This window comes from Pristiophorus japonicus, chromosome 9, assembly GCF_044704955.1.
Source record: "Pristiophorus japonicus isolate sPriJap1 chromosome 9, sPriJap1.hap1, whole genome shotgun sequence".
Lineage (NCBI taxonomy): Eukaryota > Metazoa > Chordata > Chondrichthyes > Pristiophoridae > Pristiophorus > Pristiophorus japonicus.
This window is the reverse complement of record NC_091985.1, coordinates 181,229,667-181,249,622: the sequence shown is the minus strand read 5'-3', so window position 1 is coordinate 181,249,622 and position 19,956 is coordinate 181,229,667. Positions and strand designations below refer to the sequence as shown.

The following is a 19,956-nucleotide window of genomic DNA, read 5'->3' as shown; positions in this document are numbered from 1 at the left end:
TCTCTGCCCAAGGAAGCAGTTGAGGCTGGCTCATTGAATGTTTTCAAGTCAAAGATAGATAGATTTTTAAGCAATAAGGGAATTAAGGGTTACGGGGAGAGGGCGGGTAAGTGGAGCTGAGTCCACGACCAGATCAGCCATGATCTTATTGAATGGCGGAGCAGGCTCGAGGGGCTAGACGGCCTACTCCTGTTCCTAATTCTTATGTTCTTATTAAGTTGTTAATATAGATTGTAAATAGTTGAGGTCCCAGCGGCACCCCACTAGTTACTGATTGCTACCCGAGAATGAACCATTTATCCCGACTCTCTGTTTTCTGTTGGCCAATCCTTTACCCATGCTAATCTATTACCCCCAACCTCATGAACTTTTATCTTGCGCAGTAACCTTTTATGTGGCACCTTGTCAAATGCCTTCTGGAAGTCCAAATACACCACATCCATTGGTTCCCTTTTATCCACCATGTTTGTTACATCCTCAAAGAATTGCAGCAAATTTGTCAAACATGACTTCCCCTTCATAAATCCATGCTGACTCTGCCTGACCGAATTATGCTTTTCCAAATATCCTGCTACTGCTTCTTTAATAATGGACTCCCAACCACAGATGTTAGGCTAACTGGTCTAGTTTCCTGCTTTTTGTCTGCCTCCTTTTTAAATAGGGGCGTTCCATTTACCGTTTTCCAATCTGCTGGGACACCCAGAATCCAAGGAATTTTGTGAAATTATAACCAATGCATCCACTATCCTTGCCGTTACTTCTCTTAAGACCATAGGATGCAAGCCATCAGGTCCAGGGAATTTACCCGCCTTTAGTCCCATTATCTCACTTCTTAGTGATTGTGATCAGTTTCTCCCCCCCACTATTTTCCCTCGACTATCCACTGTTGGAATATTGCTTGTGTCCTCTACCATAAAGACTAATACAAAATATTTGTTTAGAGTTTCTGCCATCTCCATGTTCCCCATTACTAATTCCCATTCTCGTCCTCTGAGGGACCAACATTTACTTCAGCCATCTTTTTCTTTTTATATACCTATAGAAACTCTTGCTATCCGTTTTTATATTTTGTGCTAGTTTACTTTCATAGTCTATCTTCCCTTTCTTAATGATATTTTTAGTCATTCCTTGCTGGTTTTTTAAAGCTTCCCAATCTTCTGTCCTCCCACTTGTTTTGCCCACTTTGTATGCCCTTGTTTTTAATTGGATACCGTCCTTTACTTCTTTAGTTAGCCACGGATGGCTATCTTTTCTTTTACACCCTCAATGGAACTGGAACTGGATTGCAGTGGGATTTTCAGGAGAATATTAAAGTTGGGCACCACAGAAATAATTACATCTGAGCGTCACCATCAGGGCAACCTATTCCTGGGGCATTCATTCATCGTGGGCCACCCTGACCTGTGAGAGGACAGCACCGCAGGTCGGGAGGATAAAAGATCAGCGAGTGTCCTGGAACATCGTGGGTCACCACGACCTGCGAGAGGACATATTCTCAGGAGGCACGAACCTGGTATTGCAGTACTTCCAGGAACGGTGCAGTGGCTCTAGGCCTTTTGGCTAAGAGCATTGGCGCAGAGTGATCCTTGATGTGTGCAAGGTGGCCTCTGGCGTTTGTGATTTGACAAAGAATTGGAAAGATTGACAACGAAAAATAAAAAAAAATAAAAAATATTCTCATCCATTCCATGTACTGCTTTCATCTGCATAGTGCTACATGTAACATGATTCGTGATCGGTATTGAAATGTATCCTTGAATGCAATGTAATCCTGTTATTATCTGCTCCATGTAATACCCTTATTTGCACAGTACTACATGTAACGTGATTTACGGATTGTACTAAACTGTACCTTGAAATGAAATGCACGCTAGTGCATCGTATGGAACTGCTGTCAGCATCCAAACGAATTGTATGGAATTGCTGACCGCAAGGTATTGAACTATTTTCAATGCATTGTGAAAAATTTATATGAATAAAGTATATTTTTGAAGAAAAAAAAGCCACCACGGGTCAGGAGGATAAACGAGCATACCACTGCAGCTTCCAAAGTGAACTGCTACAAGTGTGCGATGGCTTCGAGGTGGGCGACTGGATGACATCATCAAAATCCAGGTCGCAGTTTGGAGCGTGGGCAGGAATATCAGCGGGATGCAGGTACAGCGGAGAAGTGGGAAGGTCGGGGCGGATGAGTGGTGAGAGATCGTGGCGGAGGTGTGGCAAATGTTTTTGTGGCGAAGGAAGGTGAGAAATCGTGGTGGAGGTGTGGCGAATGTGTTTGTGGCGGAGGAACGGTGAGAAATCGTGGCGGAGGTGCGGTGAATGAGGGTACGGGGCCCAGAAGAGCCGAGGGCCCAGGGGCAGCACGGGCCTGCCCACACTGTGCGCGCACTAGGTCCTTGCAGCAGAGCAGGTCTCCTGCCGTCCTGGTTAACCCTTGCCGCTGGATAAAGGCCGAGCTCTGTCAATCCCGTGTGGTGGCTGATGTGCGATGGTCACCACACGTTAAAACAATCCAGGCAGAGGCATCTTCCACCCTTCAATTGGAGTTCAGGACTGGAATATCAGCTCCTTCATTGAAACATCTGCGAACCCATGTGGAAGCAAGTCATCCTGGTTCCAGGGACCGCCGATGATGATGAAGACCATTGTCGGGGAGGTTGCGGGTTTTCCCAGGATTCTGTAGATATTGTGGGAGGCCGATTAGTTCGGTGACAATCGCAGATCCGCCCCGGAATAGACAAAACAATTTGTGACCCTCCTGTGAATCGCCCGGGGACCTTTTACTGCATTAAAGGCGCAATATAAAGACAAGTTGTTGTTGTTGTCCCGCCAATCCCTCTTTTTTTTCCATAGGCAGTCCCTCAGAATCGAGGAAGACTTGCTTCCACTCCTAAAATATGAGTTCTTTAGTGGTTGAACAGTCCAATACGAGAGCCACAGACCCTGTCACAGGTGGGACAGATATTTGTCGGAGGAAGGGGTGGGTGGCACTGATTTACCACATGCTCCTTCCGCTGCCTGCGCCTGACCTCTTCACGCTCGTGGCGTTGAGATTCGAGGAGCTCAACGCCCTCCCGGATTCACTTTCTCCACTTAGGGCGGTCCTTGGCCAGGGTCTCCCAGGTGTCGGTGGGGATGTTGCACTTTATCAGGGAGGCTTTGAGGGTGTCCCTTGTAACGTTTCCTCTGCCCACCTTTGGCTCGTTTGCCGTGACGGAGTTCCGAGTAGAGCGCTTGCTTTGGGAGTCTCGTGTCTGGGGCATGCGGACAATGCGGCCTGCCCAGCGGAGCTGGTCGAGTGTGGTCAGTGCTTCGATGCTGGGGATGTTGGCCTGGTCGAGGACGCTAACGTTGGTGCGTCTGTCCTCCCAGGGGATGTGTAGGATCTTGCGGAGACATCGTTGGTGGTATTTCTCCAGCGACTTGAGGTGTCTGCTGTACATGGTCCCTGTCTCTGAGCCATATAGGAGGGCGGCTATTACTACAGCCCTGTAGACCATGAGCTCGGTGGTAGGTTTGAGGGCCTGCTCTTCGAACACTCTTTTCCTCAGGTGGCCGAAGGCTGCACTGGGGGCGGTGTTGGATCTGGTGGTCAATGCTGGCCCTTGTTAATAAGAGGCTCCCGAGGTTTGGGGAATGGTCCCCGGCCGGTGTCCAGGGCCCACGCCGTGGACCTTGCTGACTGGGGGGCGGGGCGGGGCAATGCTGTGCGGCCCGGGCCGGCGGGGACAGGCTGCTGGAGGACCTTTGTCTGACGGAGGTTTAGTGTAAGGCCCGAGCTCTGGGAGCCTCAGTAAATACGTCACAATGTCCTAGAGTTACCGCCCGTTAAACATTCAACATTTAAACCCAACCGCCAAGCTCCGAGCGCGAGCCTCGCTCAAACCACATCAGCCTCCCGGCGGCGCTGATTGGCCAGGGGCCGCCCGGGGCGGGGCTCTCCGGGGAAAGCGAATTGGCCGGAGTGCCTGTCACTCAGAGTGAGGGAGGCGGGTTTCCGGGGCGGGGCTCTCGCGGGGGGAGGGGATTGGTCGTAGTGCCTCTCACTCAGGGTGAGGGAGGCGGGTTTCCGGGGCGGGGCTCTCCCGGGGGAAGCGGATTGGCCGGAGCGCCTGTCACTCAGATTGAGGGAGGCGGGTTTCCGGGGCGGGCCCGGGCCTCAGTGGGATTCGGAGTTCGGGCAGTATGTTTGGGCCGGGCGCTGGGCCCTTGTGTCGGTGAGTTGGAGCCGGTGGGAGCGGCCGCCAGGTTTTATAATCCGCGGGGGGATGGGGGAGGTGAGGGCTGGGGTAAGCGGGGGATGGGGTGTGAGGTGAGGGCTGGGGTCAGGGGGGATGTGAGGTGAGGGTTGAGGGCTGGGGTCAGGGGGAATGGGAGGTGAGTGCTTGGGTAAGGGGGGGACGAGGGCTGGGGTGATGGGGGGGGGCGAGGGCTGGGGTGAGGTGAGGGCTGGGGTAAGGGGGGGATGGGAGGTGGGGGTTTGGGGGGCGAGGGCTGGGGTAAGGGGAGATTGGGGGGGCGAGGGCTGGGGTATGGGGGGGTGAGGGCTGGGGTAAGGGGGGGATGGGGGTCGAGGGCTGGGTTAAGGGGGGGATGGGGGGGCGAGGGCTGGGGTAAGGGGGGGATGGGATGGGGGGGGCGAGGGCTGGGGTAAGAGGGGGATGGGATGGGGGGGGCGAGGGCTGGGGTAAGAGGGGGATGGGATGGGGGGGCGAGGGCTGGGGTAAGGGGGGGGATGCGAGGGCGAGGGCTGGGGTAAGGGGGGGTGCGATGTGCCGGGTGGGGGAGGGAGTGATGGGAGGTCCCCTCTCCTTTAAAGCGCTCCTTAAAATCTACCTCTTTTAGCAGCATTTGGTCACCTGTCTTAATATCTCCTCACGTGGCTCAGTGTTGACACCAATTGAAGGTGATTCGATAAAGAAGCGGGTGAAATGAAACTTTTTAAAAAAACACAGCGAGTTGTTGTGATCTGGAACTACTTTTGAAATGTACTTGTGGTTGTAACATAGGAAACGTGACCGTCAATCTGCACACGGCAAGCTCCCACAAACAGCAATGTGTTAGCGACCAAATAATATGTTTTTGTTGTTGGTTGAGGGATAAATATTGGCCAGGGCATTGTGGATAACTTCCCCTGCTCTTCAAAATAGTGCCATGAGATCTTTTACATCCACCTGAGGGGGTAGACAGGGGCTTAGTTTAAGAGTTCATCTGAAAGACGGCACCTCCGACAGTGCAGTGCTCCCTCAGCACTGCATTGGTGTGTCAGCCTAGATTTAATGCTCAAGATTCTGGAGCAGGACTTAAACCCAAATTGGTAATACAGAAAAATAGACAGGAGGAGTTGGGGACAAGTCTTGGTGCAATTACCTCCCTCCTATCAAACTATATGAAGACACAGTTTTAAGAGGATGACTTCTTTACCCAGAGAGTGTTGAGAATGTGGAATTCGTTGCCGCATGGAGTTGTTGAGGCGAATAGCATAGATGCAATTAAGGGGAAACTAGATTCTTTATTATTCTTTATTGTCATCCTTTATTATCAGGGTCCCCCCCCCCCACCCCCCTTATCATTCGAGCCTGCTCCCCCGTTCAGTAAGATCATGGTTAATCTTCGACCTTAACTCTACTTTCCCACCCAATCCCCATATCCCTTGATTCCCCCAAAGTCCAAAAATCTATCGATCTCAGCCTTAGATATACTCAGAGACTCAGCATCCATAGCCTTTTGGGTTAGAGAATTCCAAAGATTCAGATCCCTTTCAGTGAAGAAATTCTTCCTCATCTCGGTCTTAAATGACCGACCACTTATCCTGAGACTATGTCCCCTAGTTCTAGACTGTCGAGACAGGGGAAACAACCTCTCAGCATCTACCCTGTCAGTCCCCCTCAGAATCTTGTGTTTCAATGAGAACACCTCTCTTTCTTCTTAACTCCAGAGAGTATGGGTCCAATGTACATTGGGGAAGGGGGAGAGGAAGAGGGATGAGATGAGGAGGGGGAATGGTGAGGTGGAGGAGGGATGCAAATAATCCCCATAATATAATGGTAGGTAATCTTAGTCATGGGTTAAAGACAATCTGTGCGTGGGATCTTCTGTTTTTGTGAGGAGGGCTGTCACATCTATTGTAAGGTGTGTATGTGTGTGCTTAAATTAGACTTGTAGTGTGAAGAATCTGCTCATAGCTGGAGTAAGAGTATGAAATGATGGAGTCAGCAACGAGAGGAAATGATGCTGTATCAGGACTATCTCAGTCACACACTGTCGCTGACTTGTGTCTGATAGTTTCTAACAGAGGACATGTCATGTTGCAATAATGGTGTGTGTTAATCCCGTAGAAAGAAAGACTATATCGTGTTTTTCACAAGCTCAGGACATCCCAAAGTGCTTTACAGCCAATGAAGTACTTTTGAAGCGTAGTCAGTATTGTAAAGTAGGAAACACAGCAGCCAATTTGCGCACAGCAGGATCCCACGAACAGCAATGTGACAATGACCAGCTCATCTGTTTTAGTGATGTTGGTTGAAGGATAAATATTGACCCAGGATACTGGGGAGAACTCCCCTGCTCTCCTTCCCAGTAGGAAACTTAGTGTTGCCTGACTTTGCATTTTATTTAAATTTCAGGATACCTTGTGAGCTGGAGGAGGGCAGGAATCTTACTGTGAACCTAATGTTGAAGTATAGAAAGCTCAGAACTTCTGTTCGTAGTTCAGCTGATTCTGCATGTCTTAACTCAGTATGTCCCGGCTCAGTGTGATTGGGACAGTCATGTCACATACTCTGTGTTGATGCAAAGCAGTTTGAGATTGATGGCGAGGGGAGATGTGCAGAGTAACTCTGAAGATCAATAGTTTCCAGGAGAGAGTTTGACTCCACTTTAGCTTTGTATCAACTGCAACCATTATGAAGTGAGGTTAAAACAGTTGGTCCAGCTAAGAATTTATTTTAAAATTCACATTTAATCCTTCTAATTTTAACAGAGCCCGACTCTGCTGTCAGCACCTAGAATCATAGAAACACACAGCACAGGAGGAGGCCATTCGGCCCATCGTGCCTGTGCTGGCTTGTCGAGGAAATATTTAGCTTAAATTAACTCAGGCGGAGACTTTCAGAAGTTGCTTCGAGAGAAGTTTATTACTAAAGCTAACAAGATATCTTGGAGAGCTTGCTTGGACCGTACCAAGGCAGAACTCTGTCGTACAAGCAAATTGCACTTCTCTTTATCCAGAAATTGAATACAGAAATAGAAAAGGAATCTTATTCATTAGTCCCGCGAGTACAAAGGTCGTCTCGAGAGGTACACACTATCTGTCCTTGCATAGTTTTTCTCTGTTCACAGTCTAATAAGCAGAATCAAAGGAGACTCCCTTTTAATACCAGATAGTCATTTAATTGCATCTGTAAGTTTCAAGGCTAAAAAGCGTGGCTATTTTCTAGTCTTATTATTTCTTTAAGCATAGCTAATAAAAATAATTTAACCCTTCCCTCTTTCATAAGCCATGGATTCATAGATTCTTTCTTCCACAATTCCCTCCTTGTTGATCTTTTTATTTTTTTAGATCAACACAATTTCCTATATTTTCTTCTTTAGCAAAAGGGGGTGTATACCATTCAGGATAGGGTCACATTTAGAGATAATCGTCTTCATCAACCTTTTCCTCTAAGCCACTTAACCTTCCTTTCATGCATACACCTTTTCTTTCTATTTCGGAGAGCAGGCCTATTACTTGACTAATTACGTTTTTTAATTTTATCCACATTCCGCAAAGGATTATTAATAATACAAGCATAACCACACCTACAATTACTATGGGGTGTATAGCGAGCTTCAGTACTGCTGTAGCTCTTGGGGACCATCCGGTAAACACATCCCACCAGTGGTGTACTGTCAAAGAGGTGACTTCATCTGCGATTCTCACTAGCTGCCCCTTCTTGTAACTCATTTCGACTCTAAATTGGTGGATGTCTCTGCCTTGCTTTGACAGAGCTTCCTCAATTTTCTTGTCATTCCGTATCAAATTGTGCAGTCTGGTCAGATTAATTACGGGGGGTAAGGGTTCAATCTTCTGCATAGATAGATATTTTTCTACATTTTTCCACTGCCCAAAGGTATAAGTTCTTTTTACTTCAGGATCATACAGGGTGTAGACTCTTCTCACGCATTTATTAATGGGGGGTTTATACAAAATTCCATCCAGATAGACAGGTTTATTTCCTGTCACACAGATCTCATTCTGTCCTATTTCCGTTATATCATTGTCATTGGTTAGCTTTAATTCCCATTTACATACTCCAATGGAGTGCTCCAGTGAGCATGATTCGTGTATGGTGGTCTGATAGGGACATACCATTCCGAATGGCCACCTAGCACATCCCCTCTGGTGATGTGTCATATTCTTCTCATCGACCCAATCTCCTTTAAATTCTGGGTACCAGAAGTTCTGTCCAAACAGCTGGGGCATTACTTGGAACTGACACCAAATTTATTTTCGTGTCATACTTACTATCTCCATTGTAACGTTACATCCTTTTGAATTACAACTGGTATATCTTTTTTGAGGGTTAATGGTTAAATTAAGAAGCTTGTCCCTTTTGTTAATTTCCAGCAGCTTTTCCCATGTGTTAGCATGGAAGGATAATATTTTCCTTTCTAACTCGGCTCTTAATAGTCTGATCATTTCTTTAAACAGGCAATGGGTGTACTTGTTTACTCCCTGTTGTTCTTTCATTAGGTTCTCTATTTCCTTCTCTACCCTTTCATTCTGTTCCCAGGTCATTTCATTTAGGACGTAACCTGATATCTGTAATTCCTGCTCCCACTCCACTTAACACAGTCTCTAATACATCCCGTTTCTTTCTTTGGGGTCTTTCTTTTTCAAAAGATACCTTAACACTGGTTGTGTGGCAACCATCTTCTTTCTTTGGGGGATATTTAATTCGTATTGTTAGATTTAATACACCTGGGGATCTTATCACTGGGATGCAAGTGGTCAGTATCCTTTTTAGATGTCCCGGGTCTCGGTCTTCTCGGTGGCCGGATTCTTTTACTGACCATTTTACCACAAATGGGTCTCCTCCATTCACTGTGGTGTTATTCATGCACAACATCTGCTGCCCATCTCCCATACCTGTAAATGAATAATGGAGGAAGTCTTTTCTCTCGTCCGGCCCTCCTATGTGCATCCATCTCTTGTTTTTCCCTGTGCTCCAGGTACACTTCATCCACACATCGGCCTGGTATTCTATGAACAACTGATACCCTTTCCCCAATATAAACTGGAACTCCCCTCTTTCTTCCTTCATTCCACATGCCTCACATCGTGCCGTAAAATTCCCTACTTTACAACTTTGGCCTACTGGGCATATAAAATTACCTTGCTGCCTTATACTATTACTTCTTTCCCATACCATATTTTTCCTTCTTTTAGGACTTCTTCCTCCTGCCGGGAGTTCCCTGTCGCTAAAATGATCAGTATACCTAACGTCCATTTATAATTTTTCCAAGAGTCCCTTCCCATCTTCCCTTTCTTGTTTGTTTCTATACCACTCTTGAAATAAGTCGTTACAATAACAACACGTCCACATGATAGTAACAGTGACCCAAATAATAAAGGCCCAAACTTGCACACAAATGAGCTCTGACATTCGTCCGTGAATTTTGGGCAATAATTTCAAGTCCAAATATTTAATACAAGAGCAGGTACAGTTCTTCAGCGAGAAGATGGCTGTTTTCTTAGTCAGGCGACCGTAGTATGTCCTGGTTCAATGCCTTTTCCTTCGGCTGTAATTCGTCGGGGAAATAATATTTACAGCGGGTCGCATGCACCCAGTTCGGGTGCTTTTCCAACTTCAAAGCGGTTCGTGTTGTGAGAATTATCTGATACGGTCCTTTCCACCTAGGAGAAAAAGATTCTTTATTTAATGTTTTTACTAACACTTGATCTCCAGGTCTGAAAGGGTGCATATTTCCTTCCGACGGGGGCACCTGTGTCTGCTTTATTTGTTCATGCAGACTTCTTGCTATTTCACACATGGCCTGAGCATACTTTAGTGATTTTTTATCGTTCCAAATTAACGCTATTTTTTCATCTGACAGTGGTGGTTTTACGCCAGTAGGCATTGGTCTTCCCAATAAGGCTTCATGTGGTGTCAAACCAGTGTTTCGGTTTTTCTGGTTTCTCATTGTATACAATACTAATGGTAAGGCTTCTGGCCACTTCAGTCCAGTCTCCTGACATACCTTGGTAAGGGTAGATTTTATTTAGTCTTTCTACCATTCCCGAGGACTGTGGCTGATATGGTATATGTAACTTCCACTGGAACCCTAACGCTTCTGCAAGGTTTTGCACTATTTTTCCGGTGAAGTGTGTTCCCCTATCACAGTTGATTCCCATAGGTATCCCATATCTTGGTACTATTTCTTTAAATAGAATTTTTACTACTGTTCGGGCATCGTCTCTCCTAGTGGCGTACGCTTCTACCCACCTTGTGAACATGTCTACTATGACTAATAGATACTTAAGACCTGATACTGGAGGCATGTGGACAAAATCAATTTGCAAATTTTCAAAGGGCATACTTGGCTGGGGTAGATGATCATATTCAGCAGGTGTTTTACCTCTGTTACAAATTTGGCATGTTCTAGCAACTTTCTCAATTACTACTGTTATTCCTGGTGCATACCACTGTGCATTAATAGCATGTATCATCCCTCCTTTGCCCATGTGAGCCTGACCGTGTGCTAGGCGAGACAGGGGCAAAAATAGAGATCTAGGGCAAACAGTTTGCCCATCAGGGTGATACCAAATGTCGTTTTTTAGAAAACAACCCTGGTTTTCCCAAGTTCTTCCTTCCTGCATGGTAACTTGTTGTTGGGCTGTTTTAAGTTGCTGGATGTCAAGTACCTGTGGAGGGGAGACTGAGACTGCTTGAAGGCAGTCTGTCTGTGCTGAAGCGGCCTGTTTGGCTGCCTCGTCAGCCCTCCTATTTACTACTGATACTTCATCCTCACCGGTTGTATGAGCTGCATATTTGATAACGGCTACCTTACTTGGCAACTGAATGGCGTCTAATAGATTAAGCACCAGTTGAGAGTGCTTAATATGCTTTGCACCAGAGGTGATAAAGCCTCTGTTTTTCCACAGTTGTCCAAAATCATGGACCACACCGAATGCATATCTAGAATCAGTATAGATATTAGCAGTATGATCTTTAGCTATTATACAAGCTCGAGTGAGGGCAAACAATTCAGCAGCCTGAGCCGAGGTTCCGGGAGGCAGGGCGAATGCTTCAACAGTTTCGTGGGGGTTTACAATAGCATAGCCTGCCAAAAGCAAATCATCCGATGGCCTATGTGATGATCCATCCGTATAGAGAATAAGATCTGGATTGTCCATGGGCTCTGAGCAAATCTGGTCTTGGTAAGGTGTCTACTTCCACCGTTAACAGACAATCATGCTGGTCTGGATCCTCTACTTCTCTAGTAGGAAGAAAGGTGGCTGGGTTCACTACCGGTGCACGTCGAAAGGTATAGTTAGGGTGTGACAGCAGTAATACTTCATAACCTGTTCTTCGAGACGCTGTAAAGTGTTGTGTGGCAGCTGAATTCAAAAGTAATAACACAGCATGGGCTGTAATGACAGTACATGGATGATCCAAAACAATAGGTACCGACTTCTCCACTATGACCGCAGTAGCAGCTACAGCACGTAGACATGCTGGCATTCCCCTTACTACTGCAGACAGCAAAACCGAATAATAAACAACTGGTCGATTTCCCCCACCATGTTCTTGGGTTAGTACTGCTGTTGCAAATCCTTCTTTCTCATTCACATACATCTGAAAGGGTTTACCATAATTCGGAAGTCCCAACGCCGGAGCATTAGTAATGGCTTTCTTTAACTGTTTAAATGCCTCCTCTCTCTCTGGGCACCACTCCACCTTGGGTGGGGCATCTTTAAGGCAGCTGATCTTAGGACCGCATCCCATTCTCGATAATCGGGGATCCATTGTCTACAGTACCCAACCATCCCCAAAAATGACAAGATTTCCTTCTTTGTCTTTGGTATGGTGGCCCTTTGAATTGTCTGAATTCTTTCTGGTCCTAACTGCCTCTGCCCTTTAGATATGTGAAAACCCAGGTACTGGACTTGAGTCTGACAAAATTGTAACTTTGGTAACGACACTCGGTGCCCTCTTTCACATAGGTGCTGTAACAGTTTTAGGGAGTCTTGCATGCACCTGTATCCGTGGCTAGAAGCCACAAGCAAATCGTCCGCATACTGCAGCAGTACAGACTGGTCTGATAATGAACAGTCTTCGAGGTCTCTTTACTGCTGCTGCATATACTGCGGGGCTTTCGGTGTATCCTTGGGGCAACCTGGTCCATGTGCACTGCTGCTTCTTGTGGGTGAAAGCAAACAGATACTGACTCTCTTGATTTAACGGGATGGAGAAAAAAGCTGAACACAGGTCTATTACAGTAAAGACAGTTGCTGTTGGTGGTATAGCCGATAGTATAATGTTGGTGTCCGGTACCACAGGGGTGATAGCGACTACTATCTTATTAATAGCTGTCAGATCTTGCACAAATCTCCATTCATTCGGCCTATTAACCTTTGGTATGGGCAGTATCGGAGTGTTACACGGGCTCTGTGTCTTTTCTAAAACTCCTTGTTCCAACAATGCAGAAATGACTAGCTCTATCCCATTTTCTGCCTCTCGAGGCAGTCTGTACTGCCTAATGCTTGGTAACACGGCGTTCTTTATCAATTGTACCCGATGGGGTACTGCAGAATGTACTTGCCCAACATGATTCTTATGCTTTGCCCAAAGTTCAGAAGATACTTGATTCAATGCCATTGGCAGCTTAGGGCTTGGTTGTTCCGGGGGTTGCTGTTTTTCAAAAGTGGAGGCATGATTTTTACCTTTCCACTGGAGAATCCCCCTGTTGTGGGTGATAAAGTCTATCTGAACATTTTGCAGTTTTATTACTGCCCAAGGTTGATAGCCGTGTTGCTGTTTTTCTCTTTCTATTCCTACAATCATCGGACCCATATCTTTAGGTTTCGCTGGCAGTTTTCCAGCCAAGGTCAGATGGGGTGTCGAGTTCGCTTCTCTAAACCGCTGCTGCTGTAAGGGTGTCAAATCGATGGCTACCCCCAATCCTTCTGGTCCAAAATAAATGCGGGGCATAGCTTCTACTATTTCTTCTCTATTTAAAAAGGATTGTACCAAACACTGGTAAGTTTCAGCTTTTTGTCGAGTGTACCAGGCTGTACAGTGAAGCTGAACTGCCTCAAAGCTTGTCAAAATTATAAACATCAATTCTTCAGTATTAGAGTCAAATTTAGCTTTTAAGTTTTGTATAACTTCATGTATCAAGGGGGAATAGAAGTTGCCAATCAATTGCCAACAATAGAGGGTAGCCTTTTCTTTGTTATCCTCCCTTTTCTCTTCTTTAATCCCATTAAAGAACTGATGAATATTATTTGGAGGGAGCTCCATGTATATTCCTTCCTTTGTGCAATAAATTGTGGCTCCTAGTTTGCACAAAGTCTGTCTTCCTAATAAAGGGAGCGGTGTTGTTTTAGAGACTATCAAAGTCTCATCATTAACTGATTGTCCTTCAATTATCAATTTGGTAGGTTCAGATAAAAATTCTTTCATGGGGATACCGGCCACACCCATACTTAAGAAGGTGTTGCTTACAGATAATCCCACAGAGGATGGTACAGAAGACATAGTAGCACCGGTATCCACCAGGAACTTCACATAAGTGTCTCCTACTTTTACTACTGCCAGAGGGTTTTCTTCTATGTCTGCCGATAAGCGGAGGGCTGGCGCCTGTACCACTAAGCCTCAGGGGCATCCCTATACTGATTATTCTGTGCCTGTCCTCGTCCCTTTTGCTGATTTACTGACCTGTTTTAGCCTTATTTTCCTTATAGGTAAATAGTCCCTCTCTATCCATGTTAGCCAGTACTGTAACTGTCTCTTTCCAACTTTTTCCTTGCCAATCCAAAACCCTTATTTTGTATGTTCTTGCTTGTTGTGGCAACATACAATTTAACAAGGTTTGCACTGCCAAAGGTTCATTTTGATCCATTGGTATTCCTGCATGCTCGTCCCAACTATGTTTCCATCTGCCTGCAAAATCTATTCTTCTGCTTTCTGCAAGCAGCGGGTAACTTCCCCTATATCTCCATGCTTTTTAGCTCCCTTTAATAAATGGTACAGGTTTGCTCAAGCCAGTTGTGAAAGGCTACTGGCTTCTAAACAGGATTAGGGGCAGCTGATATCATATCCCGAGCTTCTCCCGGTGTCCAGGGCTTTATGACAGCCGTTGTTCTGATCATTACACGGGGGCTTGTGTCGTGGGGGTAGTGGAGGAATCGGCATGTCTTATCCAGCTGAGCGGCCATTATTTCTATAATCTCCTGCCAATCATCCGGCTTGGTGGTTGGAAGACGGGGGTATAAGCCGACAGGGGAAGCGGTCAAAACCGGGGCACTCGGGGGGGGGGGGGGGGGGGGGGGCTGTAAGAGGGAGGGGGCTTCTCCTTAACCCCCCTCCTCTTTCTTTTTATTTTTTAAAACAATTCTCCATATAATCTTTATCCCAACTGGGGTCCCCTGTCCCATTTTTGGTGGTCTGTCTCCATTCCTCAATTAAGGACAATTTAAAACTTCCTCCATATGGCCAATCCCCATCAGACCAACCGTACAAATCGCTACTAAACGTTACCGCGTATCTGTCGCCTCCTGTTTCTTTAATTACAGTGTCCGCCGGCGAGCCGGGCGGCGCAATGGGATCTCCTACCTTCTCTCGTTGCTTTACTATCTTACTGATTCTTTTCTCAGTTTTAGGATGTACTTTCATTCTTTCAGTTGAGAGGTCGTCCTTCTTTCCTTTTCTAGGAGCTGGGCACGAGCGCCCTGCTCGACTAGAGCCGTTTCCCATTCTTCCGGGTGCAACGTCTCGCGATCTTTTCTGAAATGAGAGTTAGGACACTCCTACAAAATATACAATAATTTACAAAGCGCTCACCGGTGTTCTCTTTTCTACTCAGCTTGGGGTCTCCTTTTGCCGCCTTGTTATTTTAGCTTCTTAGCGGTAGCTACCTTATGCCTCACCCTCTCGGGGATCTCGGCGGCCCGTCCCCCTTTCAGCTAGGACGGCCTAGGCACCTTCCTCCTTTCAGCTAGGAAGGTCCTTAAAAATTCCTCTTTTCTTTAGAATCTGTCGAGGAAATATTCCTCTTTTCTCTTTAAAAGTTAAATTTAGTTCTTTTGGATCTCGTTTTTTTTTAAGAGATCCTGCCGGACTACGCCAGAATCTGTCGAGGAAATATTTAGCTTAAATTAACTCAGGCGGAGACTTTCAGAAGTTGCTTCGAGAGAAGTTTATTACTAAAGCTAACAAGATATCTTGGAGAGCTTGCTTGGACCGTACCAAGGCAGAACTCTGTCGTACAAGCAAATTGCACTTATCTTTATCCAGAAATTGAATACAGAAATAGAAAAGGAATCTTATTCATTAGTCCCACGAGTACAAAGGTCGTCTCGGGAGGTACACACTCTATCTGTCCTTGCATAGTTTTTCTCTGTTCACAGTCTAATAAGCAGAATCAAAGGAGACTCCCTTTTAATACCAGATAGTCATTTAATTGCATCTGTAAGTTTCAAGGCTAAAAAGCGTGGCTATTTTCTAGTCTTATTATTTCTTTAAGCATAGTTAATAAAAATAATTTAACCCTTCCCTCTTTCATAAGCCATGGATTCATAGATTCTTTCTTCCACATGGCTCTTTGAAAGAGCTGTCCCATTAGCCTCACTCCCCTGCTCTTGCCCCAGAGCCCTGTGAATGTCTCCTAGTCAACAATTTATCCAATTCTCGATTGAATCTGCTTCCACCACCCTTTCAGGCTGGGCACTCCAGATCACCATAAAATGTATAAAAATGTATCCCCTCATTTACCCCCTGAACTCACTGCCTCAGAGAGCTGTGGAAGCTGGGACATTGAATACATTTAAGACAGAAATAGACAGTTCCTTAAACGATAAAGGAATAAGGGGTTATGGGGAGCGGGCAGGGAGGTGGACCCGAGTCCATGATCAGATCAGCCATGATCATATTGAATGGTGGGGCAGGCTCAAGGGGCCATATGGCCTACTCTTGCTCCTATTTCTTATGTTATACCAGACAAGAGTACACGTAAATATTATTCATATGGACTTCAAATAAGAAGATAAATGAAATGGAAGCATGTAATGTCTGATGCAGGACTTAATGCAATTATCAAATAATAATCACGACTATTGTAAAAGCAATCGACCAATCTATTCAATTCATTAGTAAGAAAAACTGATCTAAATAGTTAACCTGTGGGCTCTTTCATGGCATAAAACTGGAAAATTAATGCACAAGGTTATTCACAACTGATTTTACACAGGGTGTATGGCACAGAAACAGGCCTTTCGGCACAACTAGTCCGTGCTAATGTTTATGCTCCACTCGCGCCTCCTCCTGTCTTTCCTCATCTAAATCTAACAACATAACCCTCTGTTCCCTTCTCCCTCTTATGCTTGTCCTGATAATATCGCATTTCTGGTATTGTCCTTGTAAATCTTCTTTGCGCCCTCTCCAGTGCCTCGATATCCTTTTTATAATCTGGTGACCAGAACTGCATGCAGTACTCTGCAAATATGGTCTAACCAAGGTTTGATACAGGTTCAGCATAACTGCCCTACTTTTCAATTCTGTCCCTCTAGAATTAAAGCCTAGTGCTTGGTTTGCTTTTTTTAATGGCCTTGCTAACTTGTGGCACAACTTTTAGTGATTGGTGTATCTGTACTCCAAGATCCCTTTGTTTCTCTACCCCACCCAGACTTGCACCTTCCAAGTAATAAGTGACCTTCCTATTCTTCCTACCAAAATGTACTACATCGCATTTATGTGTTGAACTTCATTTGCCAATTATTTTCCCATTCTGCAAGTTAATTAATGTCCTCCTCTAATTTGTTGCATTTCTCAGTATTCACTCCCCCCCCCCCCCCCCCCCCCCCCCCCAAAATTTGGTACCATCCGCAAATTTAGAAATTGTGTTTTTGATTTCAAAGTCTAAATGGTTAATGTGAACAGCATTGGTCCCAGCCCTGATCCTTGTGGAAGACCATTACTCACCATCTGCCACTGTGAATAGCTACCCTTTCCAGCCACTCTCTGCATTCTGTCTTGCAGCCAGCTTGCATCCCATTTTTCTACTTGTCCCCTGACTCTCTATTGTCTGACCTTATTCATTGGTCTATTATGTGGTACCTTATCGAAGCCCTTTCAAAAATCTAGATAAATTACACCTACTCCATTACCATTGTCTACTCTCTCTGTTTTGAAGTAGTAACATTTAATAAGTTTGGTCAAGCAGGGTTTTCCCTTCTTTGAAATCCATGCTGACTAGTCATTATTATACTTTTCGTTTCTTGACGTTCTATTTTCTCCTATAGTAGGGATTCCATCATTTTTCCTACCACCGATGTTAAGCTGACTAGTCTGTAATTACCGAGACATGTTCTATTCTCCTCCTTAAATATAGGTACTCCGTTAGCTGTTCGCCAGTCCTCTGGCAATACACCTTTTTCTGAAGAATTACTAAATATGTGCAGTAATGCGTCTGATATCTCTTCCTTAGATTCTTTTAAAATACGTGGATGCAGGGGTCTTATCCTGAGTTTGATTCGTTTATTTAATGTATCCCCTTTCTTTATTTTAAACGCACTTCTCATTACTCATTTCATGTCCACCTGTTCTATCTAATACCAAAGCGAAATAATGATTTAATATTTCTGCCATCTCGCTATCGTTACTTGTGGCCTTGCCTGTCTATCCTTTAATAGCCCTATTCCCACCCAACCTTCCATTTCTATTACCTTCCTGTAAAATATTTAATTTTGTTTTATGTTCCTTGATAATTTCATTTCATATTTCCTCTTTGCCTTCCTCATTTTTTTTTTTTTACTTCTCTCCTGATCCCATTGTATTCTCCCTTATCATGCCCTACCCTGTTGTTTATCCACTTAATGTATGCTTCTTTCCTTACTCTCAATTGGTCAAATCACTTTCGATCACCTGACGCCCCAAATCCTTTCTACCATCTACAAGGTACAAGTCAGGAATGTGATGGAATACTCTCCACGTACCTGGATGAGTGCAGCAGCTCCAGCACCACTCAAGATGCTCGACAGCATTCAGGACAAAGCAGTCGCTTGATTGGCACCCCACCCACCACCTTCATCATTCACTCCCTAGACCACTTTCGCACTGGGAGGGAGGAACTATCACTAAAGTAGTAGTACTCGGTAAAATAATGGGACTAAAGGCGGCCAAGTCTCTTGGACCTCATGGCTTGCATTGTAGGGTCCTAAAAGAAGTGGCTGTAGAGATAGTGGAGGCATTGGTTGTAATCTACCAAAATTCCCTGGATTCTGGAGAGGTCCCAACGGATTGGAAAACCACAAATGTAACTCCCTATTTAAAAAAGGAGGCAGACAAAAAGCAGGAAATATAGCCTAACATCTGTCGTTCGGAAAATGTTGGGAGTCCATTATTAAGCAAGCAGTAGCAGGACATTTGGAAAAGCATAATTCAATCAAGCAGAGTCAGCATGGGTTTATGAAAGGGAAATCATGTTTGACAAATTTGCTGGTGTTCTTTGAGGATGTAATGAGCAGGGTGGATAAGGGGGAACCAGTGTATTTGGATTTCCAGAAGGCATTTGATAACGTGCCACATAAAAGGTTACTGCACAAGATAGAAGTTCCCGGGGTTATCATAGATTGAGGATTGGCTCATGAACAGAAAACAGAGAGTCGAAATAAATGGATCATTTTCCAGTTGGCAAATGGTAACTAGTGGGGTGCTGCAGGGATCGGTGCTGGGGCCTCAACTATTTACAATCTATATTAATGACTTGGATGAAGGGACAGAATGTAATGTAGCCAATTTGCTGATGATACAAAAAGGATGGGAGAGCAAATTGTGAAATCTGCAAAGAGATATAGATAGGTTGAGTGAGTGGGCAAACATTTGGCAGGTGGAATACAATGTGGCACAATGTGAGGTTGTCCACTTTGGCAGAAAAAATAGAAAAGCACATTGCAATTTTTCTCCATTTAAATTGTAGAGTGCTGTAGTACAGAGGGACCTGGAGGTCCTTGTACATGAAACGCAAAGTTAGTATGCAGGTACAGCAAGTGATCAGGAAGGCAAATGGAATGTTGGTCTTTATTGCAAGGGGGATAGAGTATAAAAGCAGAGAAGTCCTGCTACAACTATACAGGGTATTGGTGAGGCCACACCTGGAGCACTGCATACAATTTTGGGCTTCTTATTTAAGGATATACTTACATTGGAGGCCGTTCAGCGAAGACTCACTAGGTTGATTCTGGAGATGAGAGGGTTGACTTATGGAAGGTAGGTTGAGTAGGTTGGGCCTATACCCATTGGAGTTTAGAAGAATGAGAGGTGATCTTATTGAAACATATGATATGAAGGGGGCTCGACAAGGTGGATGCAGAGAGGATATTTCCATTCATAGGGGAAACTAAAATTAGGTGACATAGACTTAGAATAAGGGGCCGCCCATTTAAAACTGAGATAAGCAGGAATTTCTTCTGAGGGTTTTAAATCTGTGGAATTCTCCGTCCCAGAGAGCTGTGGAGACGGGGTCATTGAATATATTTAAGGCGGAGATAGACAGATTTTTGAGTGATAAGGGAGTAAAAGGTTATGGGGAGCGGGCAGGGAAGTGGAGCTGAGTCCATGAGCAGATCAGCCATCATATTGAATGGCGGAGCAGGCTCCAGGAGCCAGGTGGCCGACTCCTGCTCCTATTTCTTATGTTATGTTCTTAATTGGAGACCCTGTCCATTTTATTGATGTCTCTCTCAAAATG

The 19,956-nt window shown here is 45.1% G+C and overlaps 1 protein-coding gene and 1 long non-coding RNA gene across 3 annotated transcripts in view; one reads left to right on the top strand and one right to left on the bottom strand.

Moving 5' to 3' along the window:
- Positions 1-4,134: 4,134 nt before the first annotated feature.
- Positions 4,135-19,956, top strand: part of LOC139273357 (zinc finger protein 420-like) — a 34,156-nt gene continuing 18,334 nt past the window's right edge. Inside the window, exon 1 of one of the 2 annotated variants that reach the window (XM_070890182.1) lies at positions 4,135-4,220. The gene's annotated coding sequence lies outside the window, so the exon portion shown is untranslated. The remainder of the gene's footprint in view (positions 4,221-19,956) is intronic. The other variant, XM_070890181.1, reaches the window with a different exon arrangement.
- On the bottom strand, positions 7,121-15,731 carry LOC139273366 (uncharacterized). The gene is made up of 2 exons (XR_011595086.1): positions 15,054-15,731; positions 7,121-9,901 (listed from the first exon to the last, which is right to left on the bottom strand). It is a non-coding gene; the product is annotated as an uncharacterized lncRNA (long non-coding RNA).